This window comes from Lepus europaeus, chromosome 3 (assembly GCF_033115175.1).
Source record: "Lepus europaeus isolate LE1 chromosome 3, mLepTim1.pri, whole genome shotgun sequence".
Lineage (NCBI taxonomy): Eukaryota > Metazoa > Chordata > Mammalia > Lagomorpha > Leporidae > Lepus > Lepus europaeus.
Genome location: NC_084829.1, coordinates 153777259 through 153795824, shown reverse-complemented (window position 1 = coordinate 153795824; position 18566 = coordinate 153777259).

Genomic DNA, 18566 nt, shown 5'->3' with positions numbered 1-18566 from the left:
TACTACTGATTGTTTGATAACACCAAATGTTCTCACTTAAATGTGAAAGCCAAAAATGTTGGTATCCTAAAAGAAAAAAAAATAGTGTTTTCTAGAGGCTAAGAAAAGGAATAGGAGGGGAATACAGGGAGAAAGAATAACAGGTAACGAATCACCATTAAATAGGTAGAATAAATTCCAGGGCTCTACAGCGTGGTAGGTAGATAAAGTTCATGACAACTTATTTAATATATGTATATATATATTAATATATGTTTACTTATTTGGGAGGGAGGGAGAGATCTTTTTTATCCCCTGCTTTATTTCCCAAATGACCACAACAACTAAAACTAGGACAAGCTAAAGCCAGGAACAAAGAATGCCATTCAGGTCTCCCACATTGAAGGCAGAGACCCAGGTACTGAAAGCATCTTCCTGGGAACATTAACAGGAAGCTGGACCAGAAGCCAAGTATCTGAGACTTGAACCAGCATTCTGATACATTACAGTGACATCTTAATCCTATGTGTCACAATGCTGGACCCATTATATATTTTATAAACAACTAGGGAGGAGGTTGAAGACTCAACACAAATGATAAATGTTGATGAAATGCTAATTTCCCTGATTTGATCATTGTGTATTGTATATATTCATTGAGTTATCACATTTTATCTTGTAAATATATATAATCACGTGGGGGGAAGATTCCAAAAGTTTAAAGAAAAGGAATTAAAAATTACCATATGATTGGGCAATTCCACTTCTATTTGCCCAAAATAACTGAAAACAGGATCTTGAAGATTCTTTTGTGTACTCATATTCAAGACAGATCTATTCACAATTGGTAAAATGTGAAGGCGACCCCAGTGTCCATTAACAGATGAGTCTATAAACAAAATGCAGCATAATCATATGATGGAATATGTATAATTTAGCCTTAGGAAGGAAATTCTGACACATGCTTCATATGTCATTCATGGATGAACTTTGAGGACAGTATGCCAAGTGACATAAGCTAGTCACAAAAGGACAGTACTGAATAATTGCATGTATGTGAGGTCACTAGAGTAGTCAAACCCAGAGACAAAGCAGAAAAATGGTTTCCAGGGGGTAGGGAGAGGGAAAATGGATAGCCATTGTTTAATGGGTACAGTTTCAGTTTGGGAAGATGAAAAAGTTCTGGAGATGGAGATTGTACAACAATGTGAGTGTACTTAATGCCACTGAACTATATACTTGACAAATTTTTTATTGTACCCATCCATTTTTATGTGTATTTTCCACAAAAAATATGCCCAAAAATAAAGATGCTGTCATTTATTTATTTTGAGAGGCAAAACTACAGATAGAAAGACAGAGAGAAAGGTCCTGCATCACTGGTTCACTCCCTAAATGGCTGCAACAGCTGGAGCTGAGCCCATCCAAAGCCAAGAGCTTCTTCCAGGTCTCCCACGTAGTTTCCGAGGCCCAAGCACTTCTGCTCTTCCAGGACATAGCAGAGAGCTGGATCAGAAGAGGGGCAGCTGGGACTAGAACTAGCACCCATATGCAATGCTGGCACTGCAGGTGGAGGCTTAGCCTACTATACCACAACACTGGCCACTCATTTCCTCTTAAGAGAAATACATCCAAATAGAAATTTAATTTTCTGTTCATCAAGCAAAAATATTCTCCAAAAACTGATTACTTTTTAGCATTCTATCAGTGATATTAACCAAAAAATTATTGAACAATTTCTAAAAATTTTCAAATGGGCCAGCGCCATGGCTCAACAGGCTAATCCTCCACCTGTGGCGCCAGCACACCGGGTTCTAGTCCCGGTTGGGGTGCCGGATTCTGTCCCGGTTGCCCCTCTTCCAGGCCAGCTCTCTGCTGTGGCCAGGGAGTGCAGTGGAGGATGGCCCAAGTGCTTGGGCCCTGCACCCCATGGGAGACCAGGAGAAGCACCTGGCTCCTGCCATCGGATCAGCGCGGTGCGCTGGCCGCGGCGGCCATTGGAGGGTGAACCAACGGCAAAGGAAGACCTTTCTCTCTGTCTCTCTCTCTCTGTCCACTCTGCCTGTCAAAAAAAAAAAAAATTCAAATGTTAAACTAGCTTCCTCCAGGTTATACAATAACATTAGTTTCTCAAAATTCAACCAAGATAGCCAGCACCATGGCTTACTTGATTAATCCTCCGCCTGTGGCACCGGCATCCCATATGGGCACCGGGTTCTAGTCCCGGTTGCTCCTCTTCCAGTCTAGCTCTCTGCCTTGGCCCATAAGGGCAGTGGAGGATGGTCCAGGTGCTTGGGCCCCTGCACCCGCATGGGAGACAAGGAAGAAGCACCTGGCCCCTGGCTTTGGATCGTCGCAGCGACAGCCATAGCGGCCATTAGGGGAGTGAACCAATGGAAGGAAGACCTTTCTCTGTCTCTCTTTCATTGTCTATAACTTTCTCTCTCTCTCTCTCTCTCTCTCTCTCTCTCTAACTCTGCCTGTCAAAAAAAATTTCAACCAAGATAAAAAAATAAAATTATCCTTTACCAATACCACTGCATAGATGGATATAGATTGGATAGATGCATAGTTATATATATATATATATATATATATATATATACACACACACACACACACACACACGGATATAATTGTTTCTGGTGGCTAGTGTTTCATGTATTCTTCAATGCACACATGAAAATGAATTTATATTATGAGTATTGCTTTGTAGTCTGAGGTATTTTTATGAAGCGATACAAGGAATCTTCAGAAAGTTCATGGAAGATGAACTTCTTGCACCAAAATAAACATAATACAATTTCTCATTAGCTTTTTGAAGTACCCTTATATATTGCACATATCACACATCAATAAATATAAATTTTCATCATTGAATGGCTGAATAATTTATATACCTTTTTAAATTTTATCTTCTATTTGCTTAGTTTTTCACTAATATTAATAAGGTTGGTCACATTTTAACCCACTTAGAATGCTTTCTCTTTCATAGTGAATTTTGTGTAAACACTGACTTTGAGGCAAGCATTTGGTGCGGTGGGTTAAGACACCCTGTGATACAGACATCACATGTGTGAGTCCTAGCCACTCCACTTTTGATCCAACTCCCTGCTGCTGTGCTTTGGAAAGTAGCAAAAGATGGCACAACACTTGGGCACCTATACCTGCTTGGAAGACCTGGATGGATTTCCTGGATCCTGGTTTTTATTTGGACCAGCCTGGTCATTGCAGCCATCTGGCAATGCAAGATTTCTTTTTCTGTCTCTCCCTCTCTTGTCACTTTGCTTTTCAAATAAATAAATAGAAAAAAACTTTAACAGAAAGAATTTTATATATTTTAGGAATGAGTGTTATTTTAAGATAAAAATTCTGATAATGATATTAGTGACTTAAAATTTGGAAAGATATGTGTATGAAGTTGCAATTACTACAGAATATTTTCATATGAGGCAGCTTCTTTCTCCAAGTAGAGTTGAACCATGAAACCCAGAAACAAAATCACTGTTCTTGTACTCAGTAGGAAGTTCCTGTCAGGAGTTCATGCTTCATTTCTGTTGAACAGACTGATTCTCCTGCAGCCAAGGGCAGAGGGGTCAGTAGCATCCCATTTAAAAGGACACAAAAAGCACATGTTTTGCAAAATAACCATGTGACATGTGATAACGCTGTTTGTAGTCATTGTAATACAAATATAAAGTGGTGAAGTTGAGGATACAGTCCAAAACCATTCCTGAATTGCAATTTAGTACCTCAATTACCTATATATTAGAGTTCAATTTTTCTACTGAGTCACCCAGACAGCTGCCCCAGCTCTCAGCCTCATCAGTTTATTTTGTGAGTTGGAGTAAAAATTGCAAGAAGCATGGAAAATAATGAGTGCCAAGACATTAAAGCCTACTCACATTCTTGGTAATTTCACTTACAGGCTCATTAATTTCATCTGAAATACACAGATCGACACTACTTGGCCCTTGGTGTAGTTTCTCTATCCCAACCTGACTCATGTTTTCTGCTCTTTTTCCTCCCTCACCTCAAGATACAGCTGGCTTGGCTTTCCCTGGAGTTGCCCCAAAGAGGGCAGCTTTCCACCTGGGAAAGCTTGTATAGGACTCACTCCTCCATCTCCTGCTTTCTCAGAAGTACACACCTCTTAGCCTTCTTTTAAAATCACATCTCTTTTTCCTCTCTTCCTTTTTTCCCCCTTCTTTCTACAAATAGTAGCTACCCAAAACTTGACAGGTATGAATAAAAAGAAAAACACTGTTGGCCTAGTTTCAGATCATGTGAGATCTTTATATGTACTCTATTTGTTCCAGGAAGAATTGAAAATAACAAATACTTACAACCAGATGTATTTTGGTTTCAAATAAGGATGAGTAACTTAGCCCATGGAAAGTACCAATTACTGTCACCTTCATCCTTTGCTAGTGCTGACAGCCCTGCATTAGTTTGCTGGGTCTCGCACACCAAAGTACCACACCTGGCTGGCTGGCTTAAACAACAGATGTTGTCTCTTGGTTCTGGAGGTCAGATGTCCAAATTCAAGGTCAACAAGGTGGTTTATTCTGATGGTTGTGAGGGAAAGTTTCCAGGCCTTTTTCCTTGACCTGTAAAAGACTGTCCTCTGCCTATTCCTTCTCCACATTGACTTCCTTCTGTAGGTATCTGTGTCCTAACTTCCTGTTTTAATAAGGACAACAGTCATACTGTGCTACAACCCAACCTAATCAACTTACTTTAACTTATTTACTTCTGTAAATACCCCATCTCCAAATAGGAACAGACTCTGAGGTCCTTGACTTTAGTATTTCAACATAGGAATTTGAGTTGGGGATGTGTATAGTTTAGACCATATTAATATCTAAGTCTGTCTCCAGCTGAAGACTGAGGGAGAATGGATAGGGACAGAGAGCAGAGTAGAGAACATCCACTGAGCAACTGGTCTCCAAGTTGCTGAGAGCCAGACTTTGACATCAATTAAAGAACCTTGGGCACCAGACCACCGTGATTGAAAGATAAGGAACAAGATAATCCGGCGCAACAGCAAGCTCAAGGTGGCCATTTGTCCCCTGGAGATGGATTTCCAAAGCATGTGCAGTTGTCTACATACAGCCTATGCCTAACTGTAAGGAGTTAATGTGCAATAAGTTGGGAAGAGAGACCTGTCTTGCTCCTGCTTAGATATTCTCATTGTTACATAGTGATCAAATCTCATTTAAATCAATCCTCTCAATGATAAAACTATTCAAACTGCAACTCCAGTTAGATTCTCATTGGATCTATTGCTAAGTAATTCTGAAAGCATGTCAGATGATGGTTTGTCATCTTTTATTATGTGTCCAGGGGACTCCTCCTGTCTATAGCCTGAACTTTATTTTTACTTTAGCAGTTATATCCTTCCTGAACTATTTCCTTATAGAAAAATAACACATTTATGTGCTGTCCTTCTACTGATCCTTCCTCATCTGGTGTAGGCTACATTGCACTGTCTTTCTTTGCTTCCTTTGCCCCTGCTAGACATCTTAGTAGCATTAATCATTACATGTTGACCTCAACCTCTTCCCCTTGTTTAGCTTCCCTTAAGTGTGTCCATTAGCTCACTGTTAAGGATGAGTACCTGGTCAGGTGAACCTCAGTTTCTTCCATCAGATTAGCCATTTTCTGGGATGGGTGGTTGACCTGGTGGTTAAGATATCTGTTGGGGCTTCTGCATCCCATTTTGTGTTGTCTGGGTTTGAGCCCCAGGTCCATTTCTGATTCTGGCTTCCTGTGAGCCCTTGGAGGCATCAGGAGGTTGCTCAAGTAGTTCAGTTCCTCCCCAACTTGGACTGATTTCCCAGCTCCTGACTTGGCTGAACCCTCGTTATTGTGGGCATTTGGGGAGCAACTCACCAGATAAGAAGGAGTGCTCGCTTGTGTTATCTTTCTCTCTCTACCTCCCACCCCTTCTCCCTTCCCTCTGAAAGAAAAACAATTCCAATCCTAGGTAAGCCTACTACTGCTCACGGTCATGGAAACTCTCACCATCTATAAATCCTATCTCCTGATAGTCAGCAAATGTTTATCTATTTTTAGGCATCTAATTTGATGAACTACCAACATTCCTGTATTTAATCAAAATGATTGCTTCCTAGCAGGTGTGAATGGTTCCTTCACCTCAGACCACCTCAGAACAATGTCATTCTCATTCCCAAGTTTTCTGTTGTCTTGTTTTGGAAGCTGATATTCCCAAATTATTAGATTCAAAGCCTGTAACTATAAGTGCACAAGGAGAATCGCAGTATGATTTCCACAGAGAAGAATGAAAATTATTTGTTCATCCTCTTCATGGAAATAATTTTGTCAAAGCTATATTTAAGAGTTTTTAGTTTCATGGTATATAAATTCATTTTCTGAGCTTCTGAGAACTTTTAAGAGTATATCTCTTTTTTTCCTTTATTAAATAAACAGTAGTCCAAAGGAAAACTTTTCTCCAGTGACCCAAAGTCTATCCCAAGTCTTTGTATCTCTGAACATTTAGGAGCATTCAGAATGCTTGAGTAGAAGTCAAGAAGAAGAGCCTGAACACAACGTTGGAACTCAGATTATCATTAGAAGCAAAATACAGGGTAGGTTTTCAGTAAATCTACTCGGTTGTGGTATTATTATTATTATTATTAGCAGAAAACATTTCTTTTTTTTATTTTATTTTTTGACAGGCAGAGTGGACAGTGAGAGAGAGAGAGACAGAAAGGTCTTCCTTTGCCATAGGCTCACCCTCCAATGGCTGCCGCGGTTGGCGCGCTGCGGCCAGCACACCTCGCTGATCCGATGGCAGGAGCCAGGTACTTCTCCTGGTCTCCCATGGGGTGCAGGGCCCAAGCACTTGGGCCATCCTCCACTGCACTCCCTGGCCACAGCAGAGAGCTGGCCTGGAAGAGGAGCAACCGGGACAGAATCCGGTGCCCCGACCGGGACTAGAACCCGGTGTGCCAGTGCCGCAAGGTGGAGGATTAGCCTAGTGAGCCACAGCGCCGGCCAGCAGAAAACATTTCTACCTCAGGAGAAAAGCTGCCATAACTTCTACTCAGTAATGACTAGTCCTAAAATTCTACATTCAACTCTGTATAAGATCAAAGACACTAAAATGAGGGTTTTGTTTGCATTTCCCAAATGCCTACAACAACAGGGGCTGAGTCAGTCCAAAGCCAGAACTACATTGTGATTTCCCACAGAGGTGGCAGGTGCCCAAGTACTTGACAATTCATATTCTGCCTCCCCAGGTACACATTAGCAAGAAGGCTAGATCGGAAGTGAAGACAGGGTTCAATCCCAGGCACACTGACATGGGATGTGGGCATCCCAAGCCTTGCCTTTAATCCCTCCATCAGACGCTCTCTCTGCTTTTCTTTATACAGATTTTTTTTTTTTTAACTCATTGACGATCACTTATTAGCCAGGTGGATTAGTTTTTGTTTGGATGGCACATTTTATACCTCTGCCTTTAAAAAGAAGCTCTGCAAAGGTGATGTATATTTGGGTTCTCAGTCATTCTCAGATGGATGATAACACATTTTCCTTGTAGCCTTTCACCATCTGTTATCTTGTTTTGTCACCTCTTCTAAGGCTTTTGCCACATCAGAACTATCTTGTGTTAAACTGTTCATATTTGTTACTACAAGTGTAGTTACAGGACTATCAACTACTGCTACATTTAATATCAATAGTTGGGATCTGACTTGCATTACTAGGGTTTGCTAGCTCTTGCTGTTATGAAAAGAGATACATTTAAATGGATTACATATTCTTTCCAAGTCTCATGAATTTTTGGCTCAACCCAAGTTGTATACTTAGCTTCCAGGTAATTCTTGCTTCTTCCACTCTTTACCCAGCAGGTGCCATGCTATGTGTTTAATAATCATCTGTTAATTTGCAACACCCCTTCAGAGGACTTGGCTATGACCCCTGTGCTACAGGACAAGTATATGATATATGCCATTATTTTTGTACGATAAATAGACACGAGAAATTATGGTGGTGTAGATTAAATAATATACTTGTGTACACTTGACTGAAATGAACCTGGCCAGTGGATTTGTATTTTTACCTAGATAATCAGCAAAAGCATAGTTATATAATCAGCAGTTTAAACATTTTTAGCAAGCTTCATGCAAGTTTTTACAGTTTATTTATCTTAAAATTAAGAGAAAAACAATGATGTATTTGGCCAGGGCAGATAGAAAATGTTCAGAGTACTAGTTCCAAGAGTCATCATTGTTCTTTAGAAGTCTTTATTCCTTTGGGAATCAAAGCCATTTTTAGTTCTTTGATAGTGTCACCAAAGTAGATTTCTCCGCATGTCAAGGGAGGGGAAGTGGGCGGAGTTCTGGAAAGCCTGTGAGTGCGTGATAACCTAATACAATCAGATAAATAGGCCCAAATAGGACTGCACCAAACACATTCTTCCTCTGTGTTCCAAGCATTTATTAGAGGATTCTGTACTGGTGATGTCCTTGGCAGACTTGTATAACCATTAATAGCTAGTGGGTTCTTCAGTCTAAAACTGGTGACAGTTGAGAGACTCATAAGGGTCTAGATTTAATGGTTTAAATGAGTTCAAAATAATAATTTTTCTTTCCTGCGATTTTTACCTACTGAGATTACTGAAGAATCAATAAGTTGTCTTGGACTGTGTTGTTTATCTCGTGTGAAGAGTGAAAATTAAATCCAGATGTTTATTTTTGTTGTATTACTTGATTCCTGTGAAAGACTCAGACAAGGGCTCTGACCTCTTACGAGAGAGAGAGAGAATGACATCACTTGAATTTTCCATTATTCAGCTTCTCTGTGATACAGATAAACAGTAACAAAACATCTGGATGAACAGGGAGGAACAAGTATATGAAAAATAATAGTTAATTGTGTCATACCATGCTATTGTTGGCTGTTATATTATCTGTCAGATTTAGATCAAATGTTGCATGCATATTAATACATTTCTGATGCTCCCTACCTGATTCTTTTCCTTTATACAAAGAAGTCTTACTTTTAAATGGAAACTTTACTCAGATCCTGAGGCTGTTACAGTTATCATCAATAATGAGTAACTACCACATTGTCCTTTCTTTTGAGCTCTATGAATGGGAAATTTTCTTTAACCTTGCCAATTAAGAATGTACCATGTTTGAATGTTGTTATTTTGAAAATCCTGAAACTGGCCAACACCGTGGCTCAATAGGCTAATCCTCTGCTTTGTGGTGCCGGCACACCGGGTTCTAGTCCCGGTCGGGGCACCGGATTCTGTCCCGGTTGCCCCTCTTCCAGGCCAGCTCTCTGCTGTGGCCTGGGAAGGCAGTGGAGGATGGCCCAAGTGCTTGGGCCCTGCACCCCATGGGAGACCAGGCGAAGCACCTGGATCCTGGCTTCGGATCAGCGCAGCGCACTGGCCGCGGCAGCCATTGGAGGGTGAACCAACGGTAAAGGAAAACCTTTCTCTCTCTCTCTCTCTCTCTCTCTCTCTCTCTCTCTCACTGTCCACTCTGCCTGTCAAAAAAAAGAAAGAATCCTGAAACTAAAAACATATATCATGGTACAGATTACATATAGACCACAGAATTCACGAAAAAACTGGGAAAAGTGATTTAATTAAGAAGACTTATTTTGATGTCTTGATGTGTATACTCAATTCCTGAATCTGAATCTCCAAGTCTGAGTTTTTTCCTCCCTCAGTCCCATGGAAAACTTAATTTCTCCTAATAAAAGAGCAGTGCATTTGTTACCACTTCATTAATGTAGTGATTCTCCTACTAAATTAGATGGTGCTCATGGATCAATTCCTAGTCTCAGGAAAATGGAGGAAACTTCAAACCCATAAAAGTATTTTAAAAAGCTGATGGAAAATGGAATTAAAAGATACTTATTTTGATGTGAAACATTTGGCACCCATGCATAATGCGTATTTTCATTAATTTTTTGAAAATCTGTCATGTATGTGAAATAATCATCAATATCATAGTAGCCACAGAGAAACAGTTTTTCCAGAGGAGAAACTCTTTGCATCTCACTGTAATATAGACTATATATTTCAGTACATACTTTGAGTTTATCCTTAGGAGTATATTAACAGCTATAACAGAAGAAATTCCTTAGATGTAGCTGTTTTCTTTATAGCAAGCAGTCTACAATTGGATAATAGATTGATCTGGTCTCTGATGTTTATACTTCATCATTGTGAGCACAATAGGTATCTGGACTACTGAACTAAATACAACAGATATTTATCTTGTGCTTGCTAAACCATGTCAGTTTTATAAGGGAGAAAGTTTGAGGCAAAGAGAAAAATAAATTCTCCCACATATGCTTAATGCAAAACATACTGCTCAAAACTCAAATGTCTGATTTACTAAACTATCTAGAATCCCCCAGGAAGCACATGTAGCCAAAATCCACCATTTTACATTTAATTCAATAAAAATTGCCCATGTTAAAGAATTACCTTTCATTTAAGAGAGGAAGAGTGGTTTTGTTGAATTTTATTTTGCTTGACAATTTGATGCCCACATTTTCCCCAGACATATGGAAGCACTCATGTTCTTGGCACAGAGAATGAGCAATTTTTCTTGTGTCTTTGTGTTCCTCTACAGAAAACCAGTAAGTTAGCGGACAATGCCCAACTTATTAAAACTGTCAAATTCATTAGCAAGGGATGATAAACAGAAGATCTCTTTTCAATTACCTTTTTTAAAATGCTGTCTTATAAAAACATATTGAAAATGAATGAAACAGTCTTTGAAAAAAACCAAAATTTCTCTTTCCTTTCACATTACTTTCATATAGCACTTACCTTTGGCATAACTAGACAGTTAACACTCTGTTCATCATATGTAGTGGAAAGGTTAAAGAAATAAGAATAATGGAAAAGGGTGCATTGTAACTATAATATTTTTTAAAATGAGAAAATAATTGAAAGCTCATTATAAAAAAAATTAGTGTTTAAGGATACATTGGTAATTACTTGTCTTTAAGGACATTCCAGTCAAGGAACAAAGATTAGAGAGGAGCTTTTTACTTTTTTTTTTGTTTGTTTTTGTAAGTTCATCCTTTGAGAGAAGAAGCCTGTTCAAAAGCTTCTGGCCTTGAGCCTCTTCCTGAGATGTCCCTAAGTAAGGTCCATCTCGCATCTCATCGCTAGGTATCAGAGCTGTAAGAGCAAAGTCCCTTCCTGAGTTTATAGGTTATTTTAAGAAATAACAGCATAGAGATTTAATTTAAGAATAAAGGCATAGACCCAACAACTACATCTGGTAGATAAGGTGACTGTGGCCTGCACAGTGCTTTTTTTCGGGGCCAGACTCTTGGATTAGCTGCTATCATACCTCTTATGAGGTTTCTGGAGCTCCCAGTAGGGGCAGATGTATTGCCAACTACATTTTCCACAACTCTGTTAACAGATTTCTTTCCAGTATTTCCAAACTCAAGAAACAATACATAGTCCCTGGCAATGTTTGTAATAACTAAATGGCAGCAATTTTTTTAAGTGTCAAAAAACCAGAAATTACTATTTATTAACATATCCACTACTTAATAAATGTCTACAAAATTACTTGAAATAGAGTTGTCAGTAAACACATATCTGAGAGGTTATATTCAGGGATGGGTTTTTTTGCGTGGTGGTTGAGATGCCACTTCAGACACTTGCATCCTGTACTGGAGTGCCTGGGTTTGATTCCTTGCTCTGCTTCCAATTCAGTTTCTATTAATGTATACCCTGGGAGGCATCAGGTGATGGCTCAAATACTTGGCTCCTTGCTACCCAAATGGGAGGCCCAGAAGGAATTCTGGGCTCCTGACTTCAGCCTGGGCCAGCCCTGGCAGTTTTGGAATTGTGGACATTTGGAGAATGAACCAGCACATGAAAGATCCATATTCTCTGTCTTTCTCTATCTCTGTCTCTGTCTCTTTCTGTGTCTCTATCTCTCCATCTGCCTTTCAAACAAAAATGAATTAATGAAAACAGATCTTCCTTCTTTTAAGAACTTTTAAAGAGATGATATTCAGAGACCTGCATGGGAAGGATGGAGCCTTGGAACACAGGAGGATGCTGCAGGGTGAGTGAACAGATGTAGAGCTCCATGGAACAAATGTAGCCCGTGTATCTGGGGCTTGGAGGTTAAGGCATTGTATCAAGTGTTGTGCTTCAGAAAAAGCATTGATGCCGATGTTGTGAGGCATCCATGGAAATGTTGAGAAGTCAGTGTTATTGAAGGGCTGGAGCACATAGGAAAGTTCAAAACTGAGGATGAGTATCTATGATTCCAGGTCAAATAGATGGCAAACATCTTAGTGAGATCTGAAGGGAAAATGTCAGTAGAGAAGTGATCATTGTTCATTTGGTCCTACCCAATATTTGAAGTTCAGTGAAAGATAATGTCATAATATACTTCTCTGAACATGTACAAAAGTATAGACTGTGTTTCCTGTTATCTCTCCTTAAACAAAAATAACAAATATTTATGTAGCATCTGCATTGTGTGATATAATATAGAGATAATGTAAAGTTCAGGGGAGGAATGCTTTACTTTAGGCAACTACTACATCATGTAGTACATGTTCAGTATGGATGTAATTATAATAGGCCTAACTATATTGTCTATGTCAGCAACAATGTAGCATTTTTGATCCAATGTGTTGAATCTACAAATGTGGAAACCACAGAAAAGAGGAACCCTCAAAAAGTTCATGGAAAAAATTTATTATGAAAAAACTATGCATGGAGTTCAAACTTTGTTTTCATCAAAATATACTTTAAATTCTGTTCTCCATGAACTTTCTGGATTACCCCCTGTATAGTGGGCTGATTGTAAAAGGAATGATAAGGCCGGCGCCGTGGCTTAACAGGCTAATCCTCTGCCTTGCGGCACCGGCACACCGGGTTCTAGTCCTGGTTGGGGTGCCGGATTCTATCCTGGTTGCGCCTCTTCCAGGCCAGCTCTCTGCTGTGGCCCGGGAAGGCAGTGGAGGATGGCCCAAGTCCTTGGGCCCTGCACCCGCATGGGAGACCAGGAGAAGCACCTGGCTCCTGGCTTCGGATCAGTGCAGCGCACCGGCCATGGCGGCCATTGGAGGGTGAACCAACAGCAAAAGGAAGACCTTTCTCTCTGTCTCTCACTCTGCCTGTCCAAAAAAAAAAAAAAAAAAAAAAAAACATGATAAATAGGATAATCCTGAAGAGAGGAGAGGAACTAATAAATTCTCTGCCTCTAGATCTATGCCTGGATGTGGAGGGGCCATTATCATGTGGACATTATCATGTGGAGGAATTTGATGTTCTTCATGTATAAATCAAGTTGTGAGTTGAGTTTCAGAGGATGAGAGAAGAGTAGAACATACTCTGTCTAGAGAAGAGCATACACAATGGGCTTAGAGTAGATAAGGCAGGGTGTATCTTATAATTCAGGTTAAATGGGGAAAAGATGCATACTAGCAATCAGTGACAAACAAGCTAGAACATCCATGACCATGCTGACAAAAGTTTGTCTAATTTTACACCTGGTAATAAGGAACTGTAGAAAACTCTTTACAAAAAGTCCATCATCATGGCACAGTGAGCTAAGCAGCCACCTGTGATGCTGGCATCCCATATGGGAGGGCCAGTTTAAGTCCTTGTTGTAGCTCCTCATTAATGAACTTGAGAAAGCAGCAGAAGATGGCCCAACCACTTGGTCCCTGCCACCCACGTGGGAGGCCAGGATGGAGTTTTGGGCTCATGACTTTGGCCTTGCCCAGCCCTGGCTGTTAGGGCAATTTGAGGAGTGAACTAGTTTGTTCTTTCTCTCCTTGCCCCTTTGCTTTAAAATAGATAAATGAAGAAATCTTTATTAAAAAGTAATCATTTCAGAATATGTATGAGGCTTGTGAATTTTTTAATTAAGGGTAATAAGATTTGTGATCACTATAAGAATAATGAATTGTTTTTGCCATTTTGACACTACTTAAAAGTCATTAGTATATGAGAATAGGTTAGATGCTATGTCCTATGTGGAATATTCCAAAAGGCAGAAGGATTTTTCCTTACCCATTTCTTAATTTACATGTTTTGTTATAATCTGTCATGTTGTTTAGTTATGCCTTTGGTAATTATGTCATCAGAACATATTTTATGACGATTTTGGTAATAAGAAAATTTAAACTTTTAGGGAAAGTTTATTTTTATTTGCATGCTAAGTGAAGGATGGTTCTATGCATTGGAACTGGAGTCAAACTAGCAAGCAACCTGGGATATGAATGTATATGAAAATAATTATTGATTCAATTAAGATTTGCTATTTCATTTTCAGTGGATGTTGCATATAGGTCATTGTACCTCATGTTTGAGAGAAACCCCTAGATTGCCATGCTGGGCCTGTGCTAGCCCCCCGCTATACCCTGGATTGGTGTAATACACATAGGATCTTGCTAGATTCTATGCTAATAAATATTGATGACAACGTGAATGACGAATGAAATGTTGACTGAAGATTTCTCAGACAAAATCCATTCAGTTCTATTTTTGTATCTTTTTCTTTAAAAAAAAAAAAGTTTGATTTTGTTTGAAGGACGGGGTTACAGAGAGAGGTGGAGACAAAGATGTCTTCTATCTGTTGGTCTCCCCAAATGGCTGCAATAGCCGGAGCTGCTTCTGGGTCTCCCAAGTGGATGCAGAGGTCCAAGGACTTGGGTGATCCTCTGTTGCTTTCCCAGGCTCATTAGCAGGGAGCCTGATTGGAAGTGGAATAGCCGGGACTGGCACGCACATGGGATGCTTGGCACTGCAGACTGGGGCTTTAACCTGCTGCACCACAGCACTGGCCCCCTATTTTTGTATCTGTTTTGTACCATATACTTTATTACCTGTACCTCCATTTAGCTTCATTTATTACCAAAACTCATTTTTGTGATTGATTTTCTGATAAGAGGATAAAGAATTTTTCATATCAATGGGTTTTTATTTAAAGTCACCATAAAAGGTATGACTTTAAAATAGATTTGTATTAAATTTCCTGGCAGGAAATGGTTTTCTGAGATTGCTAGTAGCCTTTCCCAGATAACCAAGGCTATTAATAGAATATTTTTTAATTCTATATTTCTTCCATAATCCCATGAAATGGCTAACAACTGCCCATGTTCCTTACTAACGGGAAGGATCAAAATACAATTATTTAAAACCCTAGACTTCACTGATTTTTTTTTTTCTTTTTAACAGGCAGAGTGGACAGAGAGAGAGAGACAGACAGAGAGAAAGGTCTTCCTTTGCCGTTGGTTCACCCTCCAATGGCCGCTGCGGCCTGCGAGCTGCAGCCAGCGCACCGCGCTGATCCGATGGCAGGAACCTCCTGATCTCCCATAGGGTGCAGGGACCAAGGACTTGGGCCATCCTCCACTGCACTCCCGGGCCACAGCAAAGAGCTGGCCTGGAAGAGGGGTAACTGGGACAGAATCTGGTGCCCTGACCGGGACTAGAGCCCGGTGTGCCGGCGCCGCAAGGTGGAGGATTAGCCTGTTGAGCCGCGGCGCCGGCGACTTTACTGATTTTGCTTTTGCGTCTGTTAGCTGAGTAACTGTCTAGAAGGTGTTGTTGGGGCTGCGTGCCCGCCTAGGGGCCCAGCTGGATGATTTTTTTTTTCCAGGGCAGAGGTCCTCATTAGTCTGTAGATATAGAATGCGGAGAGAAGAGAGTTAGTCACCCCAGGAGCTTCTTTAAAACATTGACCAGGACTCTAAAGGGAGGATACCTAGGAATGTGTTTCACAGCTGCTCCTCTGGTGAGTAGGATGGAGCCTACTAGGAGCCCTCCAGGAGGGTTCTTTGTTCTGCAAGTCTAACCTTGACCTTGTTGGTCTAACAACGTGTCAACCTCTGGTCTAGACCTCTCCTTGACTATCCAGTGTGTACCTAAGGAGTTCTGGGGAGTGAAACGACAAAACAAAAATCCAGAAAGAACCACCCATAGAATAGTTTTCAGTCTTCTTGTGTGATTGTCTCACTAACGTTAGAATATATTACAGACTGCAGATTGTCATCTGTACATCAAGATTCGATTTAGCCCAGGGACTGTAAGCCTTTTCGAGGCATGGCTCCTATGCCACATTTCCTTGTCCTTACTGCCTGGCATGAAGCTTTACCAGCACAATTATTTAAAATTTCCTGGTAGATTTGTTCTTGACAATGACAAGGTTCTCTAGTGCCCATCTGAGAGCTCAAGCTGATCTGAGACATCTGTATGTCTGATGAAGTAAATACAGGTGTCTGATATAGGTGACTAATAACATGTTGTTGTCATTATTCTAAAAAAATACAAGCCCAGGTAGGAGCTAGCCCTTTTATTTCAAGGTGACCATTTCACCTATCTCTAAGTTAATGTACTATGCCCATAATCATAATTTGTACTAACTGAGTTCCAGAAAACATTTCTGTGATTACTAATGGCAACCCTGGGTTTTCAAATAAGTGAGAATTCAAAGAAATGGAAGCATAGGAGTCTATGTGCTTCCAAGTCTCAATTAAGTACTTTATGAATTAAGTGAGAGAATTTTTTTAATCTCTCATGATAAAGTTGACCCAATAGATCCTGTGTAAGAGGATGTGGGAAGGAAAACCAGAAGAGGGTGTTAAATAAGAGGGACTTGCTAAAGATGTCCAGTTCCCTTTGTGTTCCTTTTTACTTGAGCTCACACCATACCAGTAGAACATTTTCATTAGTGTTTTACAAGATCCTCTGCTTTGCTCTAGTCAATATTCTGTGTGATTGAATTTGGACTTTCTCCAATCTTGGTCTTTTTAAATGAATGTTCTTTTCATGTATGTAGCACAGTGGAAATTTGTAACAACTCACATATCCAAAAACAAGAGATTGATTACACAAGGACAGCCAATCAATGAGATGACAGGCCAGATTTAGTGCAGTGATAGTTTTGAGAAAAGACTATTTTGAAGAATATGCTAAGTATCTCTACTCTTATCAAAAACAACAAAAAGTAATGAAAAAATATAATTTTTGTAAACTTGAAGACAACCAGTATTCAACCCAAATCAATAGCTTCCAAAAATAGTCACATTTTTTAAAAAATTTATTTTATTTATTTGAAAGACAGAGTTACAGAGAGAGGTAGGATTTTAAGATGTGACTGAAGCCAGGCAGTCACAGGACACAGTGGCTTCTTAGTGAGGATTGCTAATTCAGAACCTGAATAGAAATAATTCAAAACTTAAAAAATTCCTTCAGTACAAAATATGTACTGTGTGAGAGCTACTATGAGAGTGTTTTGAACATGATGCTATAGATTTTGAAAGAACTTTCAGATAAGACGAGGACATGTGGGAATCTTCCAGCAAACTAGGTGGCAAGCTGGAGGCTTCCTACCAGCACCACAGAGGAGCTGAGGATATCCAAAGTGACAGGGCCAGCTTGAAGAAAGATGGAACAGGGAGGCAGCTACAGGAAGTCCAGGCTGTGTCTGGGAAGAGGCAAAGGGTGAATAATCCGGCAGAAGCAAGCTGTGTGTGGCAGAGCTGGCTCTATGTGGGTTACTTTCTAGACATGGCACTAGAAAATAGGTTGAGGTTAGATTGGGAAAAGCTCTAAGTCCTGAGATATGGAGAAAAAAAAAAATGCTAGGCAATGGTAACCCACTTCAAGGTGGCGAGGGAATGACACCATCAGAGTTGTGCTCTGAAAAAGTAATGTAGAGTTAGTGAGTAGTGAGAGTCGGATAGCAGAGACTGGTGTGGCAGAGACCAGAATAGAGGCAGGAGAATTAGCTGAGAGCCTTTTGGAAAACTTGAAACCTAAATCCTGTCACCTTTTGATTCTGCTTCAATGAGCCTGGGTGGCCCAGGGGCTTGCATGTTTGGGCCCCAAATAATCGTTAGGCTGGTGGACCACTACCTCCCTATAAGAACTTTAAGGGAAATCTGTGAAGTGTTTGAATTGAACTTGGAGGGTGAGGGACCTAAGGCTAGGAAAAGGAATGAGAACAATCAGAGGTGGGTGGTTAAACCTTGGTGGAGGAAGAGTCCTTGGGCAGGACAAAAACACTGTCATCCTGCAGAGAAGAGGTTGTGATTGTATTTATTTCTCTATCCCGGCCCTGTGGGCTCCTATCAGGATACAGTAGTCACACAGTAACTGCTCACAGAATGGCACCATTTATTGCTGACCAAGAGACGTGTCTCACTCAAAGGCCTAGGAAATCACTCCTTTTAAGGGCACAGCGCTCTGTTGTGGCTGATGGAGGAGCCATCTCCCACTATACCCACTCTCTAGCCCACTAGGACATCACCTCACATCTGCGTACTTGAAAATCCCAGCCCATTCATGCTCATATATTGTCTACAGCCTGCATCACCTGGCCGGGAGTTCAGGCAGTGGCGGTACTATGCTGGGGGCACTTTCACAGAGAAGCAGGTCTTTGCACATACATCACACATCAGTGATCCTTGAGGTCTCCTTGGGAAAGTTTTCGTTTTGATTAGCCGTATATGATAGATTTCAGTCAAGTGTACCAAGTACAGAAAAAATGGTTAAGTGGAGAAAGTAAATTGTTTCAAAAGCTAGCAGAAAGCAACAT